Here is a 17485-nt window from a genome sequence, read left to right on the forward strand (position 1 = left end):
TGTAATGCACTTCATAGTGCAAACTGCAAACAATATGTAAATATTTTAAACTCTGCACAACTGTAGCATGAATAACTTTCTATGGATTTAAAAGACATCCGCTTGCCAAAGTATTAGGGGTGTAACAATGTGTCGTGTCACAATATATCGCAATACAAAAATGCAACAATATTGTATCGTGGATAGTGACAATATGTGTTGTGCATTGTTCACCCAAAATGAAAATTACTAAAAAATAAAAAAAAATCAAGTTTGCAGAGTGTCAGTACTAAATTAAACTACTATATATAATGTTGAATATAATTTATAATAATGCAATGGGAGAATATTTGTGGGTCTGATAATGCCAAATGTCTATAGCAGTAAAAAGTGGCCTACATTATTTTAAATACATCTAGTGACAGAGTGCAAACATATTCATCTAAAATAAATCTGTGTTTCAGCGTTAGAATCATGAATATTTTTATTCCAGCGTCCCAATTGTCCTGTTCTTTGGGTTACCAGCACCAAGTCCATTCATTTCCACCCCCAATGTAATACCAAATGTTACCAAATTTAGCAATTTTTTGTTGACCTGTGGTATCGCAATTTCATCGTATCATGAGTTCAGCATCGTGATATGTATCGAATCGTGACATGAGGGTATCATTACACCCCTACAAAGTATACAATTGATTTTCCTAATGTATGTCAGCAAATAAATAGAAAATACAGAATTATAGACAATGGACTACTTGCACAACTACTTCCGCGTTCTACTTATTACGGCTCGAGCGTTTCCGGTGTTGTGCCGAATTTTGACCCCCGCCAACTTATTACCCCCCTAGTATTGGTAGGTTTAGGATTAGGTGTGGGGGAGGGGTTAGGATTAGGGGTGGAGTTAGGATTAGACAATCAGGTAGCAACCTCAACGAGGGGGGGTAATAATTTGGCAGGGAGTCAAAATTCGGCACAACACCGGTCAGCGTTCAGCGCACTTACATACAGCGAGCTTCTCATGAAAACGCAGATTATTACTACGTTTTAGGGCTGCAAAATGTTTTTTAAACAATTAATCATATTCTCTGCATTAACATTAATTATCTTCAACCTGCTGCAATGTTTATTAATATTTTTCCCTTCCAAATGCGCATTCTGAATAATAAATAAATATATTTCCCCACTAACCTGCCGCCGTCAAGTGCTTGTCTTTTCATTAGCAGTGTTTTTCTCTTAGTCATCATATTTCATCCCTGTTAAATTTACATTAAAATGAATTTAACTGATAAACACTATCTGTTAACAGAATGACAATCACTGTAAGTCCGTTAGCACTGTTAGCATCGCGTGCTAGCTGCTTTCTGACTGTAAACGAGCAAAAGAGCACACAAGACATGCACAAACAAACCAAGGTGACGATTAAACAGCAGTATAACTTACCTTTCATATAATAGTTATAATTAATCAAATACTTATGAAGGCGAACCATGGTTTTACTATAGTAAGAGTGTAGTAACTATGGTTAATTTTCGTACGAGCAGTATTTGCTTGCGTTGGTGCTCTTTTATTCCAGTGTTTGAAATAGTTGAATGAATGTGATAACTGCCTTAACAACGTTAAATATTTAATTAATCTTAAAGAATAACGCAATGACAGCGCAACTACTTTGAATATTAGGATTTTTGGCGTAAATGTGTTTATTACATACAAATGATTGTCAGTAAAAAAAAAAAAAAAAATGGCACAGAATAGTGACTAAAATATTCATATGTTTATTCTGATTTTATTCATCACGTCTCGCACTGCAGCGTCGCGATCACTAGTAGAGCACTGACACCCTGTGGTGAAAGAATCACGGCTTATGTTGGATTAAAACTTAAAGTTCCGTTGAGTTTGGAAAGGTCTGTACACGGTAATCATCAGAATATCTCTTCTCCTGTCTCTGAATATGCCTGGAATTTAAAATCACCCCGAGGACTCTCATTTTAAGAGGAGTTTAGTTAGCTATACGATAACGGCGCATTGAAAATATATATAACCGGAAACAACTGAGCCGTAATATTTCAAACCGGATGTGCGTCACGAGGCTCAGCGCAAGTAGTCCATTCAGCTCTTAAAGAAATATAAAAACATTGGGCTGATGCAGATAACATTATTCAACACAAGATTCATCAACACTGGCAATCATTTACCAATCAAGAACATCAGCTCAAAATTTAAACTACAATGTCTGTTGCCAATCTTTCTGCATACATAAATCTGTGAATACTCTAACAAGATGTTACATAATAGTTTAACATTCAGTAAGAGCTTTACAGACTAATGAGAATGCTGTAAAAAGCCCTCACTTATCCCTAGTCACAATGTCTGCTGAACAGATGTGCAGTGAAACCGTTACCTCCGTATGCAGATGGGTGCATGTGCTACTGCAAATTATCTGGTCTCTTATGATAGTGGGCTCAAACTAACTATTGAAAGAATAATGGTTCTGAACCTCTAGCAAGTAATAATCAAAATCTCTGTTTGAATCAGAAAAAAAAAGACTTCCAATAATGAATTGCAGCTTATGAATCATACTTTGTCTGTTTATATTGTTTTTTTGTAATGCACTTAAGGGTGAAAAGTTCAAATACTGTCCAGATGGCAAACTGGAAGGGACTTTACTTAATAAGATAACATAATTATATTTAGCCTAATCAAATTGCCATTTAAAACCAATCCTGCTTCTGTTAGCTCTGATAGGAGATGGATGCAACTCTTTACTGCGTTTTCTAAAAGCCCTAACCGGCCAATAAAATGCCATCAATGGCATCTATAATTTCACTTAGCCAAGTGGTAAACAAGACAGCGTGAGATAAAGAGTCTTAAGTTAAACACAGTGATTCTATCAATCTCTTATATGAAAAAAGCACAAACAAGAGGTTTAGCAAACAAAAAAGGCACAGCCATGTGCACATCAACATTTCCATTTGTATATTATTTAGGATATTCTAAGTTTCTGACCTGCCATGTTGAACTAGCTCATCTCTTTTCCCCTCAAACTCCCCAGTGATACTACATATAGTACAGTATGCCATTTCCCATGACCAAATGTCCCTGAAAGGTCTCAAAATCAACCTCAACAGCATAATTCAGCATGACCAATGAAAACAGACTGGCAGTGCTGGAAATAATTATGACTCTGAATGACACATTATTATGCAAGTTAAACAAGTTTTTGATGGATTTATAAAATGATGTTTCTTTCAAATATGTTGGTCAATAAGCTTTAAAGGGCAAGTAACAAGTAATCAGACTCAGACATCATGTTGAAATCACTGTGTGCTGAAATCAGAGAAGGAAGTGTGACTTCCTTCTTTCATTCCATACAGGATTTCTCTAATGTGGTTCTTCCACTTTCCATTGTGTAGCTAAAGAACAAGATAATGTGGTTAATGGTCTCAAAGGTTGGTCAAAATGGTTTAAACTGAACATATACTGATTTTAAAAATGTGAAGTCTTTGCCATAATATAACACTATCACTTTATAAGTTACTGCAAACAAAAATATATAATATAAAAATAGGGGAACTTAAATGGACAGATAATGAAATATATATATGGTATTTAGAGTTTTTGTGTGCATATGTACACAAAAACTCTAAATACTATCATTTAAAAGTTTGGGTTCAGTACAATTTTAATTTTTTGTCTCCTTTTCTCACCAAGGCTGCATTTATTTGAACAAAACTACAGTAAATCAGTATTGTTTATTATTGCTACAATTTAAATTAACAGTTTTCTATTTTAATTTTAAAATGTAATTCATCCCTGTGATGCAAAGCTGAATTTTCAGCATCAGTGTCCCATGATCCTTTAAAAATCATTCTAATATGTTGATTTAATTGACCGTTCGCAAAGACCCGCCCCCTTTAGTTACTGTTGCTATGTCCGAGCCATGCAACGAAAATACATCGCGGAGCAAAGAGGACACTGACAACGCGTCGACGGACAAGACAGAGCAGGTTACTTTTGATATGAAACAGTCTCAAATTTTGTCATTTTTAAAGAAATTTAAACAATAAACACCGTTTTGTAGCTCTTTAATGTGTCGTGACAGATCGCTGTAGTGCCTCAGTTCAAACGGCTCGTGATCCGATCATCCCTTCCTACTAGTTTATTTATAGCATCAAATAAACATGAATGAACATCATAATGAATGTTGTTTTAACCACGGAAAAACGTCAGTGCACACCATTTTTCAAGTTCAAGTCCCCTGACTGCTTTGTCGGAGAAAATAGCGGATTCGGCGTTATGATTGGTTAGATCGCCTGTCAATCAAACTCCCGACGAAGGGTATATATATATATATATATATATATATATATTATCATTTACAAAATTGAAAACATTTCAGGCGTTCACATACAGTAGTTATTTGAAACTCTTTTACTATTAAAAGCATCAGGGTAACCCGCACTAAAAGGGGCTCAAGAAGGGTATTTAATTATACCCAAGGGGAGCTATATGGAAGTCAGAGGAATGGAAAAGAAAGAAAAGTAATTGACATTTGACACTGTGGTCCCATGTCTAGCTTGTAGAAAGCAAAAACTATTTCGGAATGCTTCTAAGCACAACGCTATTTAGAGGACCGCAGAGGGAAGCATTTTGCAGATACTTCAATTGACGTGTGCCAGGCCTTTAAATAAGCCTTGTCCAATACTCGCAAACTAAAGTATCTAGTTTGAGAGGACCAACTCGCATTCTTTACTCCATGAAAGATTTGTTATATAAACTGTAAGTGTCATGCGGTTGAACCAGTTTACCCCCTCAAGTCAATCTAAACCTGTATGACTTTCTTCTGTGGAACACACACACAAAAAAAAAGATATTTTAAAAACAACACTGAACCCCATTACACACACACATATGTGTGTGTGTGTGTGTGTGTGTGTGTGTGTGTGTTTGTGTATTATGAATCTACACATTTAAAGTCACCATGAAATCAAAATGGACAGTATTTATTATGAATGATTTCTCTGTGCACATCATTATTTTTAAAAAATGTATGTCCTTGTGATTTTAATTAAAATATCTTTCCTCCCTATTGCAACAACTTTTCTCTGAGAAGTGACGTGTTTACTGGTGTGAGGGTGGGACAACCTGTCACATGATATCGACCAACAGCAACCCACAATGATCCCATCAATTCCAGACGGACAAAAATCAAGTCCTGCTCTACATTTTTCTCATTTGAAAAACCGTTTCAATCAGATCTGTCACAATAGAGAAGAAAAGACTATCGCAACTTCCATTTCAAGCCATCATTAACACATGGTATCTAGTCAGCCTGCACTGGTAGGCCACTCATTCTCTCAATTAAAGTCTATCTGAATTTGTTCAGCTAAGCGTTCCAAATAGCGTTCATCTGTTCACAATCTGTTCCAATCTACTCTTGACTAGTAGGAAACTCCAAACCAGCATAAACCAATTCAGACCAGAAATACATGCCGGTATAAGCTGTTTAAGTGGAATAGCAACTCTTGTGGGTTCACATTAGTCGCTCAGGGAGGAGAAATCTCTGACCCTGTTTACCACTACACTGTCTGCTGCGTGATGCGTGAGCTCCCGGGCAGTGATCCGCTTACGGCTGCAGCATCAGACTGGCCCGAGAACATCAGACAGGCAGGCAAGAGGAGGAATAACAATTAGCCTACTGCAGTGAGGACACTTGAGTCAGAAAAAAGGTTGAATGGGAAAAGCTCTAGTACTTGAAACAGCCACACTTCATATAAACAAGTGACTTGGACAGTTGCAAGTTTATTAAATCATAATGGCTCCATGTACTAAAAAACCCAGTAAACTGCCATACAATACAGCATCCAAACAGGATTTTATTAGCGAGAGATTTGCATATATACACACACATACAGATAGATAGATAGATAAACAGTTTATTCACATCGGTTATGATGTTAGGCAGTTCACTAGGTTTTAGAACAGAGCGGATGTCTTAAAGGGATAGAATTAAAATTCTGTCATCATTTACTCACCCTCAAGTTGTTCCAAACCTGTATAAAGCAGATCTCGCCCCCCATTGACTGCCATAGTATTTTTTTTTTCCTACTATCAATGGGGTAGTCAATGGGGGGCGAGATCTGCTTGGTTACAAACATTCTTCCAAATATCTTCCTTTGTGTTCAGCAGAACAAATTTATACAGGTTTAAAACAACTTGAGGGTGAGTAAATGATGACAAAATTTAAATTTTTGGGTGAACTATCCCTTTAAGTTTATTCATAAAAAAAATGCCATGTCAGATGAGGTCTTGTTCTTATAATCAGCGAAAGACAATGACATCTTCAGTTATAGCCGTTCCACTAAGTCTTTCTCAATGTCAATCCTCTCTAATCCAGTTTGAACAATCTCATTAAACTCCACCAAGAATGACACTATGGAGAATGTGCAATAAATAAATAAACCAAATCTTGCAACAATTGGCAACAACAGACATTTTCTCTGGGTCACTGCTAATCATTTCTGTCAAAGCTGTCCTCCACTTCAGTCTCTATAGTCAAATGTAAAATGTTGGCATTTTCTGTGCCTTTTAAATCTTAAATTCGGCATGAAGTGGAAATTGTGATAGTCTTTTATTCCCTATTGTGACATATGTCAAGTGAAATGGCTTCTCGCACAAGAAAAAATGTAAGGCGGGACTTGATTTTGTCCATTGAGAATTGATTGGATTGTAGTGGTTTGCTATTGGTCGATCTCATGTGAGTGACAGGTTGTCCCGCCCTCGTGCCAGTAAGCGGGTCATCAGAGAAGAGATGTTGCTGCAAGAGGGAGAAGTTATTTCGATGGACCCAAGAAATGATGAGCACGGATAAATCATTTATAAATACTGCAATATTTTATTAAAAGAAAATAAGAATTGTCGATTTTGATTTTATAGTGTTTTTATTTCGATATTTTAACACACGTTTGTTTTAAAATGTACCATAGAAATTTGACATCTGATTGGTAATGGTTCTAAGAAGTTGTGGAACATACATAGGGAAGATTTATTTAAAATAAAACAAAACAAAAATAAACAAAAAGTCACTAACATATAGGCCTCTCGGATGCTAGTGCACAATAAATCTACAGCTCTGATAACTACTGCAACCACTGTGGTTAAAATTTTTACTTTTAATGTACCGTCTAGTGCAGTGTTTCTCAACTGTCGCGACGTAAAGGTGGGTCACAATACTGTGTCGCGAATTGTGCAGTCAAGAAAAAACAACAAACGTAATTCTGTTTTTCTGATGCAAGTCTTTTATTTTGAAAGTCGTGCATGAAAGCTGTTGATACTTCTGTTAGACTCAGTTTAAGTAAAGAGTTCCTGAGAAAAACCCAGGCTATATGTCAGTGTCATCATTATTCTAATGTTATTTTAGTAACTTGTTACGAAATAAAAAGTCTCTCACCTCAGAAAAGCGAACTTTCCTGTCAAGTCAGCCTATACTGTGCTCGCGGTGCATGGCTGTACATCACTTCATTGGCACAGAAGAAATTACTAGCATGCATAGCTGTAGTTATGTTATCAATTAGTAAGTCATGAAATTACCAAAAAGTATAAATAAATTTCTTAGCTGGAAAGGATTCGCATGCATGTGTTCTATTCATCAGGAGCAGTTTCCATATTTCATTAACAGTTCATGTTAGTATTACAGAGTTCCCATGGTAACTGTTGTTTCCGTAACCCTAAAATGCCATTTTATTTTCACTTTGTGTTATTTTGTATATTTTTGACTACTGTAGTGGCTCATACCAACTTACTAACTTTATTGTATCAAAAACTAGTTTGGGACAGCTGTTGTTTGGGACAACATAGCCTACCTTTTAGGCTATGTTGAGTAAGCTATATACAGGTGCTGGTCATATAATTAGAATATCATCAAAAAGTTGATTTATTTCACTAATTCCATTCAAAAAGTGAAACTTGTATATTATATTCATTCATTACACACAGACTGATATATTTCAAATGTTTATTTCTTTTAATTCTGATGATTATAACTGACAACTAAGGAAAATCCCAAATTCAGTATCTCAGAAAATTAGAATATTGTGAAAAGGTTCAATATTGAAGACACCTGGTGCCACACTCTAATCAGCTAATTAACTCAAAACACCTGCAAAGGCCTTTAAATGGTCTCTCAGTCTAGTTCTGTAGGCTACACAATCATGGGGAAGACCGCTGACTTGACAGTTGTCCAAAAGAAGACCATTGACACCTTGCACAAGGAGGGCAAGACACAAAAGGTCATTGCTAAAAGAGGCTGGCTGTTCACAGAGCTCTGTGTCCAAGCACATTAATAGAGAGGCGAAGGGAAGGAAAAGATGTGGTAGAAAAAAGTGTACAAGCAATAGGGATAACCGCACCCTGGAGAGGATTGTGAAACAAAACTCATTCAAAAATGTGGGGGAGATTCACAAAGAGTGGACTGCAGCTGGAGTCAGTGCTTCAAGAACCACTACGCACAGACGTATGCAAGACATGGGTTTCAGTTGTCGCATTCCTTGTGTCAAGCCACTCTTGAACAACAGACAGCGTCAGAAGCGTCTCGCCTGGGCTAAAGACAAAAAGGACTGGACTGCTGCTGAGTGGTCCAAAGTTATGTTCTCTGATGAAAGTAAATTTTGCATTTCCTTGGGAAATCAGGGTCCCAGAGTCTGGAGGAAGAGAGGAGAGGCACACAATCCACGTTGCTTGAGGTCCAGTGTAAAGTTTCCACAGTCAGTGATGGTTTGGGGTGCCATGTCATCTGCTGGTGTTGGTCCACTGTGTTTTCTGAGGTCCAAGGTCAACGCAGCCATATACCAGGAAGTTTTAGAGCACTTCATGCTTCCTGCTGCTGACCAACTTTATGGAGATGCAGATTTCATTTTCCAACAGGACTTGGCACCTGCACACAGTGCCAAAGCTACCAGTACCTGGTTTAAGGACCATGGTATCCCTGTTCTTAATTGGCCAGTAAACTCGCCTGACCTTAACCCCATAGAAAATCTATGGGGTATTGTGAAGAGGAAGATGCGATATGCCAGACCCAACAATGCAGAAGAGCTGAAGGCCACTATCAGAGCAACCTGGGCTCTTATAACACCTGAGCAGTGCCACAGACCGATCGACTCCATGCCACGCCGCATTGCTGCAGTAATTCAGGCAAAAGGAGCCCCAACTAAGTATTGAGTGCTGTACATGCTCATACTTTTCATGTTCATACTTTTCAGTTGGCCAAGATTTCTAAAAATCCTTTCTTTGTATTGGTCTTAAGTAATATTCTAATTTTCTGAGATACTGAATTTGGGATTTTCCTTAGTTGTCAGTTATAATCATCAAAATTAAAAGAAATAAACATTTGAAATATATCAGTCTGTGTGTAATGAATGAATATAATATACAAGTTTCACTTTTTGAATGGAATTAGTGAAATAAATCAACTTTTTGATGATATTCTAATTATATGACCAGCACCTGTATATATATATCAGTGGCGTGCAGTTCATATAAGCTGCGAATGCTCTGCATAGCCAAGCTATTCGTGGACTCTGCAACTAAAATTAACATTATAAATGACTATTAAATCCCTTGTTTGATGTGTACCATAAAGCCTACATGATTGGAAATGCGTATAACTGTCCGTAATTTATTTATTTGCCAAACGACGGTAATTTTCTTTAAGGATAAACTGTGAGCGGACCGCTCGCCCAAGAGGAAAAATGAGCTGCTGCCAGATCTCGATCACCGAAAATCCCATTGTATTTAGAAAAACTAAGAAAATTTTCTTAGTTTTTTTTTTTTTTTTTACAATTTTTTTATGAAAACTTGTCACAACTTGTTTAAGACAGTCTGACCCTATCAGAGGATGTTAAATGCGTTTGCTAAAAGTCATCAGTTTACACAATTTCAACTTATTTTTTTAAAGAATACTGATATTTTTATTTATTTTTATTTATTATAGCCTACTTATATTTATAATTACATTTTATTTTTTATTTATAATGGGCTGCTAATACTTATTGTGTTATACTTATTTTTAATTATTAGTTTAAAAAATACTTCTGGCATACATTTAAATTGACGTTGAAATGGTGTTTTTTTTATTTGTCGTGTCTGATTTAGTATGTTGTTTGTGTGACACTAGCGGCACCTAGCGGATTACAACAATACAGCATATTTTGCAAACGCACCTTTCGCATGTCGAGCCTTTGTCGACTCAAACATCACAAAAGCTCTTATGGTTGCTTGTGAAGGCACGTCTCAACAGGTAAATACAGGCTACTCTCAATAAAAGGTCCAACATATTAGAAATACTTTTCGCTGTGTTGCTATTTGTCATGAGCAAGCAAATGAGTAAACCAACACTGAGAACGCGAGCGTCTCGCTTATTAGTTATAAACGCAACGTAACTGCAATCACTACATTTTTTTACATGACGACCCACATTTTCCCATGGTCATAAGCCATGATGAGCCATGATATATATATATATATATATATATATATATATAGGCTTATATATAGGCTTATATAGGCCTATATATATCATTACTCATCATGGCTTATGACCATGGGAAAATGTGGGTCCCATCATGGATGATGGATGGCCCAACCATTTGAGAACCACTGCTCTAGTGCAAGTAATGCCAGACAAAGAACTTTGTGTGCTCTCGTGTATTCTTCTAAGCACTTAAAATTTCCCACAAGTCTAATGGAGGAGAATCAAACAACACTTAGAAATGTTTACAAAAACAAACCTCAAAACATCAAGCATGAGTGCCTCCCAAACCCGAGTATATGATGAATGTGAATATAAAAGTAACTTACCCACCCGAGTATAATAATGCTCTATAATGTGAACAACAGTTTATAATTAAGATTACAGTTGTATTTATTTTTACCTGTGCCATGCTGGATGCCAACAGATCACGGTTCAAGCTCCTCATTCCTTCTCTTCACTCACTGTGCTAAACCACCATCGCCATCTAGTGCCTGAATTCTGTTACTGCGGCTCCAGTTGTTTTTGACAGTTCTACGCGGCTGTGCTAGAAACCGGGCAAATAACCAAGATATCATATTAAATGATAACAAGGCTGTGAGGGATTTTCTCCATGGGATTTTCTCATTTTGAAGGCTAATTTCGCCATTGGTTCTCCTAAGATTTTTAATTGGTTCTAAGCAGTCTAAGTAAAATAGTAAAAAGTAAAGAAACGTAGAAGTGTAGGCCTGAAAGAAAAATAGTGTTATTTTTTAAACTAATAATATATTTTATATTTTTCATGTTTATATATAACAGGTTGCTATATAGATTACAATTGTTGACATAATTCATAGTTTCACATCGTTTTCAATGTTGTACTAAAAGAACAACATTTTAGCAAATGTACATTTTAATTTAGTTCCCACGCATAGGCCTATAAGATGTTACATTGCCAACAAGTAAATTGGTATCTAAATATAATTTATCAGTAAATGTACACTAGTCCTAAGAGAGATGTCTTACCTCATGTTCCTTTATGTATGTGACCATAATTTGTTTCTGATAGTGTATAAGTAAGCAATAAGGTACGAGAGGCTGTGCTGTATCGTGAATAAGTCACAGCTGAAGGGCGTTGTTAGGCATGACGCGAAACAGATTTTTTATTATGAACATAGGACTGACCTGAAGGAAAATGCTAAATCTGAATGCAGTCCTTTTTTTTACAATACTCTTCTACATAATACAGTAAGCTTCAATAGAGTACCTCAGGGATGATGTGTTTTTTTAGGCCAACACAGAAGTTAGCAGCGCACGGGTTCCTATGCATTTTTCCCATAGACTTTTGGAAAATTGCAAAAAATAAGCTGTGTTTAACAAAGGGTTATGACACTTGCACATTTTGTCTATCAAGATAATCTTTACAAGTTAACACAACATTTATACATTTTGAAGCCTAAATAAAGTCATCAGATATAAAAAGCTAACAGTAGGCTATAAACGGACTACAGCACATCATGGTCGCGGATCAACGTCACCACCACCAAGCTTCCTCAAAATTAATTTAAAAAACAACTTTATTTAAAAACATGCTTGCTGATTATGATCTGCACTGTGTATGAATATATATCCACTTTTTCATGAGAAACGCTGTCCAAATGTCCTGTTTGTCATGACGACGTCTAAAGTCCCCGCCAAAGGAAGTAGTCCCTTTTAGCAATTTGTTAGCATTCGCCGTTTTTAAGACACAATAAAGGTTTAAAAAAATCACAAGCGTGTTATAACTGGTATGTTTTATGTCATAGATCAAAACGTGAAAATATTTAGAGGCTTTGTTAACCACAGACCTTATTTCAGGCGAAAACCCATTAAAAAAACCCATTGACTTCGGGGCGATGGAACCGGAAGTCCTAAAATGCTAACTTGCTTCCGGGTTTTGCCTACAAAAATGTTATCCCTGAGGTACTCTATAAACAATATCAATGATAACAAACATATGTTTACATTGCTAAGAGTGGTTGCTAAGGGTGTTGTGTAGTGATACACAGAACCGTTGGGTGAAGCGGTCATAGCCATGTTTTATCGTGAATAAAACACAGTTATTGACCAATCAGAATCAAGGACAGGAACAAACCGTTTTATAAAAGGGTAACAAAAAAGTGCTTAAACTCAAAAACAAACAATAGCGTATGGTTATGTTAAGACAACATCATTTATTTTAGTTCACAGAGGATAGTAGTATTCAGCATGCAATGGTTCAATCACTGACCAATCATTATTATTATATTATGTACAATATGAATGAAATGAAATATACTTTATTGTCCCTAGTAGGAAAATTTGGAGTAGACTCAAAACCAGCATTCCAACATCGACTGGTACATCTAAAAATATTAAAAAATACTATACATATGGACATACACATCCATATACACCATCACAGATATCAGTTTTTAAAAAAAGGGGGAAAAAAAGAAGCAACCTAATAGATACCAATACCATATATCATTTATATGCCAAGTTTGGTTATATGTACTCTTGTTTGTAAAAAATATACTTGGTTCTCAATACAAAAAAAGTAAAACTCCATCACCAATCAATTATTAAAAACATAAAAAAAAATAAAAATAAAAAAAAGGTACATAATGCCATTGCTTCCCTGTAATATTTGCTGTTAAACTGGTGCATAAACCATACAACCTTTAGTATTGCAAATCCTTCATGAGATCTGGTTCATGGTTGAACAAAGCATCGACCAGTTCCTTAGCAGAGCTTTTACAGTTCACACAGTCAAGCAGTTCCCTCATCATCTTCTGCCGTGTTGGTTTCGCTCTCACATTTGCAATTGATTCTTTGTGCAAGAACTTAAGATCATCAATAATTGCATCAATGTTCTTCACGTTTTGAACCAAATGACTGGTGTTTGCTTTTAGAAGCTTTTGATAATCTGGGAATATAAAAAGAAAAAAAAATTATAATAACATGAAAAGGAAAATAAAGGCAAAATGGGAAAGAATATAAAGACTGAATCTAACCTTGTATTGGCCTGTTACCATTTTCTCTTCCTTCCCAGTCTCTATCAGGTTTCTGGCCTGAAACAAAAAAAAATAAAAAATAGGATTATTGTGAGATTATTATTATGTTCTATTGTGAGATTATTATTATTATTATGTTCAATTCCTCTTGACACATTTTACAAAACTCAATCCAATAGTTAAAACAAAAAACATAACATTTAGCTGTATCCCAGATTTGAACATGACACTGAGCAAAATGTAACCTCCCTAAAAATTGGTCTAACCAAACTAGTTAACCCCTGAGTGATTAATTAAGCTTAATTTGGACTCTGTTACTGAGTCTAATTTTATACATTTACATTGGCAAAAAAAAAACTGTTTTAATAGATTCACATGTATTACACTTACAATTTGCAGGCACATTTGATTTGCCTGAGGGTGCATTAGTCACGTTCATTGTAAAGGAGCCTAGAGTTGCACCAGTTATGATAGGTGAATTCACATTGCTGCAATCAGATGCAGAGATTTTGCCTGTTTGCATAAAATATGTCAATTCATACAATTGTTCATTATACATCCAATAGAGTGCAACAGCGCCCATCCCCTTTTTCGGCGGCGCTGGTTCCGTAAGTATTTTTTTCAATCATTTTTCCCATAAGGGTTTTAAAATAGTCTTCGTTATAAGACATGAACCAAGCCAATCAGCTGCGAGGTTAATTTACACAACACCACAAACTTTGATTTGAAGCAAAAAAGTTTTTAAAAATCAGACAAAATAACAAAGGTACAAGACTGTGTACTTAACGGTTTTAGTGAGGGAAAGGACTACAATCCCATGAAGCATTGCGAAGAGCATATCCAATTGAAAAAGATGGCAAAAATATGCATATAGCCTACACAAACATTTCAGTATTTCGAGAGCATATGGAGATTGTCATTTGCAGTGCTTGATGAGAGTGGGCGGAGCTAAAGAGCTATTTTGGAACATGTTGCTTTTTTTAAACTCTGATTGGCGTGATTTTCTGTACGGCATCATAGGTAATGTAGTTTTTCACCAGGAATTCCACTATTAAACACGATCATTTTAAAAATAAGCTGAAATAATGCGGGCTTACAGCTTCAGGAGAAGCAAATACCATGTATTAACAACATTGTAGCTCACAGTAGGTCTGTCTTTAAAGTTTTGTAAGTTATTGTTTAAAATCAATATCCTTATGAAGAAAATTAATCAAATATATTTATAAATTATAAATATATTTATAATTTATGCAAATATGATTTTGAAGAATTTTTGTGTCCGAAATCACTGCCTATACCCTTAAACAGGGCACTATTTGAGGGGACAGCCATTTGTAGTGGTGTCCGAAACTATAGTGCACGATATCAAGTCCCACAATGCACCGCTATAACAAGTGTACAACTGATGCATGCTCAAAGGCTAGAGAATACCTATAATGCACTGTGAGAGTCACGTGCCAAATAAATTCTTCCATCTCACAGAAAAGATGGCGCCCGCAGCTGAATCATTCATCAATCAATTTTCCAAACTGCGCTGGTCCAATGTGGCCACAGTGTAATATCATGTATATGTTCATTTTTAAGTGATTATTAAATTAAGGTTTCTGCATTGTGACAGAGTTCAAGATAAATATTTTCATCTTACTACTGGAGCTGCCAGTTTGCTAAGTTTTAAATGATTAAAGCACAAACTATATAAAAGCGGCAGCCCTATCAGCACACTCAGTGTCCGAATTCACTCATTCATTTTCATTCACTCTTTCAAGTGGACAATTTTAGTGGGGTAATGTAGGGAATAGTGAATGAAATGAGGGTATAGGGGGCGATTTTGAACACAGACTTGGCCTTGGATTCCCGAAATAGCTGCCCAGATCGTTGCAAATATGGCTGCTGAGTGAACAGACTTTCCTATAAAGGGACTTTGAATAAATTTTTACTTCCGGAACCCGGCCGTTGCACTCTATAATGTTTCTCATTATAATAAATATAAACCACACTAACTTGTTACTTGGATGCCTGATTGTCCCACCGTGTTTGCTGTCTCTAGAGGAAAAAAAGGCAAGACCATGTTATTTTAGATAGCAAAAATCATGCAAGCATCCTATGGGCAGTAATGCAGAGTGCCCAGCTTAACACAACACATAGCTAGGCTATTTAGGTGAGACTAATAAAAGGATTGAATCTAACCTTGTAATGACCTGTTAGAAGAATTATTTATTTATTTGTTTGTTTGCAAGAATTGAGTCTAATGTGTATATAATTTATATAAATATGATTTTGAAGAATTTTACAGTTCTTTTCCATACAGGGCAGTTTAATAGGCCTATACGAAAATTGAACTATCTGAAAGAAGACACTTGACGGAGCCGACATCGTTTTCCCTTGAATTACATTATTTGTCCCAAATTGTTGTTAATATATAAAGACAACTTAATAACTTCACCCTAGGTTGGAAGCCATTTTTCATTAGGCATAATAGGTTTGTCTTTTGGCTCCGTTTCATATAGAAAAATCATATTGAGTCTAGTTCGCTCTTTCTCTTTAAGTTTTTTCTTTACATCAAAACTCAACGTCATCGACGCCATTTTGTTCATTCTTGTAGAAAACGCTTTTATGGCTTTTAGATTAACTGTTTTGGACTTTAAGTTGAGCATACGATGATCTGCTAAGGTGGGCAGACAAATCTTACTAAGGCTGGATGTTTATTTATTCATAAGATGAAAATATTGGACATATTTAAGTAAAGTTTCACGAATGATCACTATACGAAAACATAGCCTATAGTAGCCTATTCCCGTATTCCCAAACCCTATCTTATGAAAAAGACTATTTGGTTGCTAGTATTTGGACACCCTTCAGCAAAAATGGGCCACTAGTTTCACTTTATGAACTGGTTTTTAAGCGATATTAAATCATAAATGATAAGTGCACAATTATATGTGCACGTTGTATTTTGCAAAGAAACATACCTGAAGTGTCCACGGTTTTGATCCAATTTCTGAGTTCAGGAGAAATTTCATTCACATCATCGTCTTTCAGCAAAATCAGAAAATCTCGACACACATTTTCACCTTTTCCAAGGATGATGTCCAAAAGTTTAACAACCCTATCTCTGGGAACTGTCACAGACTTCAGTTCATCGTACTCCGGCATTGTTATAAGTTCTTTAGCTTGAACATGTTGCAAAATATGCATTAAATCCACACTAAGCCATTTGATGAGCTTAGGTTTGTTATTCAAAATGACTTTATTCATTTTCTAGCAACAGGTTTACGCCACAACCTTGTATTGACTTAATAAATACCGTAGACAGACTTTACTTTCGATTTCTATCTGTACGTTGCATTTATTCTTCCGCTGGGTGGCGATGGTGTGTAAGAAGGACAGCTGTCTACTGTTAGTTTTATTTATTAATGTATCTATTTATATGTTTGTTTGCATCTTGCAGTACATTATGTGTTATCTCACGCACTGTTATGTAGCTTAACCTTGTCTGTTGAGGCAGTTTTCTAGCATGAGCTAAAACTGAATTTGTATAAAACTTGTTCATTCATTAAAAGCATTATTGTGCATGATGCCTCTGTCTTCAGAAAATTTAGCATTTCTGTTCTAGAAAGAGTATTATTTATTCTCTAGCCATTTGTAATCTTATTTTGAGTTTCTGTGTTTGTCTGAGTTTGTTTTTCCTCTCCATTATATCAGTGCTAAAGTGAAAGTGAAAAAGTGAAAGTGACGTGTAGCCAAGTATGGTGTCCTTTCCCCCCCCCAGCAAACATGGCTGCTCACTGCTCCGGGTGTGTGCACTTGGATGGGTGAAATGCAGAGCACAGATTCCGAGTATGGAACACCATTGGCTACACGTCACTTTCATTCTTTCATTTTAGCACTGACTATACAATGGAGAGGAAAAACAAACTCAGGCAAACAGAAACTAAAAATAAGATTACAGAGACGTATAGTGTAGGCCTAT

General features: G+C 36.0%; 1 long non-coding RNA gene across 2 annotated transcripts; it reads right to left on the bottom strand.

Annotated features, from left to right (window-relative positions):
* Nucleotides 1-12668: 12668 nt before the first annotated feature.
* Nucleotides 12669-16877, bottom strand: LOC127519279 (uncharacterized). Of its 2 annotated transcripts, XR_007931760.1 has the most exons (5): nt 16485-16877; nt 15517-15558; nt 13906-14028; nt 13516-13572; nt 12669-13427 (listed from the first exon to the last, which is right to left on the bottom strand). It is a non-coding gene; the product is annotated as an uncharacterized LOC127519279 (long non-coding RNA). The 2 variants fall into 2 exon arrangements; XR_007931761.1 differs by lacking the exon at nt 13906-14028 and having other exon boundaries at nt 16485-16874.
* Between the last annotated feature and the right edge of the window lie 608 nt (nt 16878-17485).

Source organism: Ctenopharyngodon idella, chromosome 9 (genome assembly GCF_019924925.1).
Source record: "Ctenopharyngodon idella isolate HZGC_01 chromosome 9, HZGC01, whole genome shotgun sequence".
Classification (NCBI taxonomy): domain Eukaryota; kingdom Metazoa; phylum Chordata; class Actinopteri; order Cypriniformes; family Xenocyprididae; genus Ctenopharyngodon; species Ctenopharyngodon idella.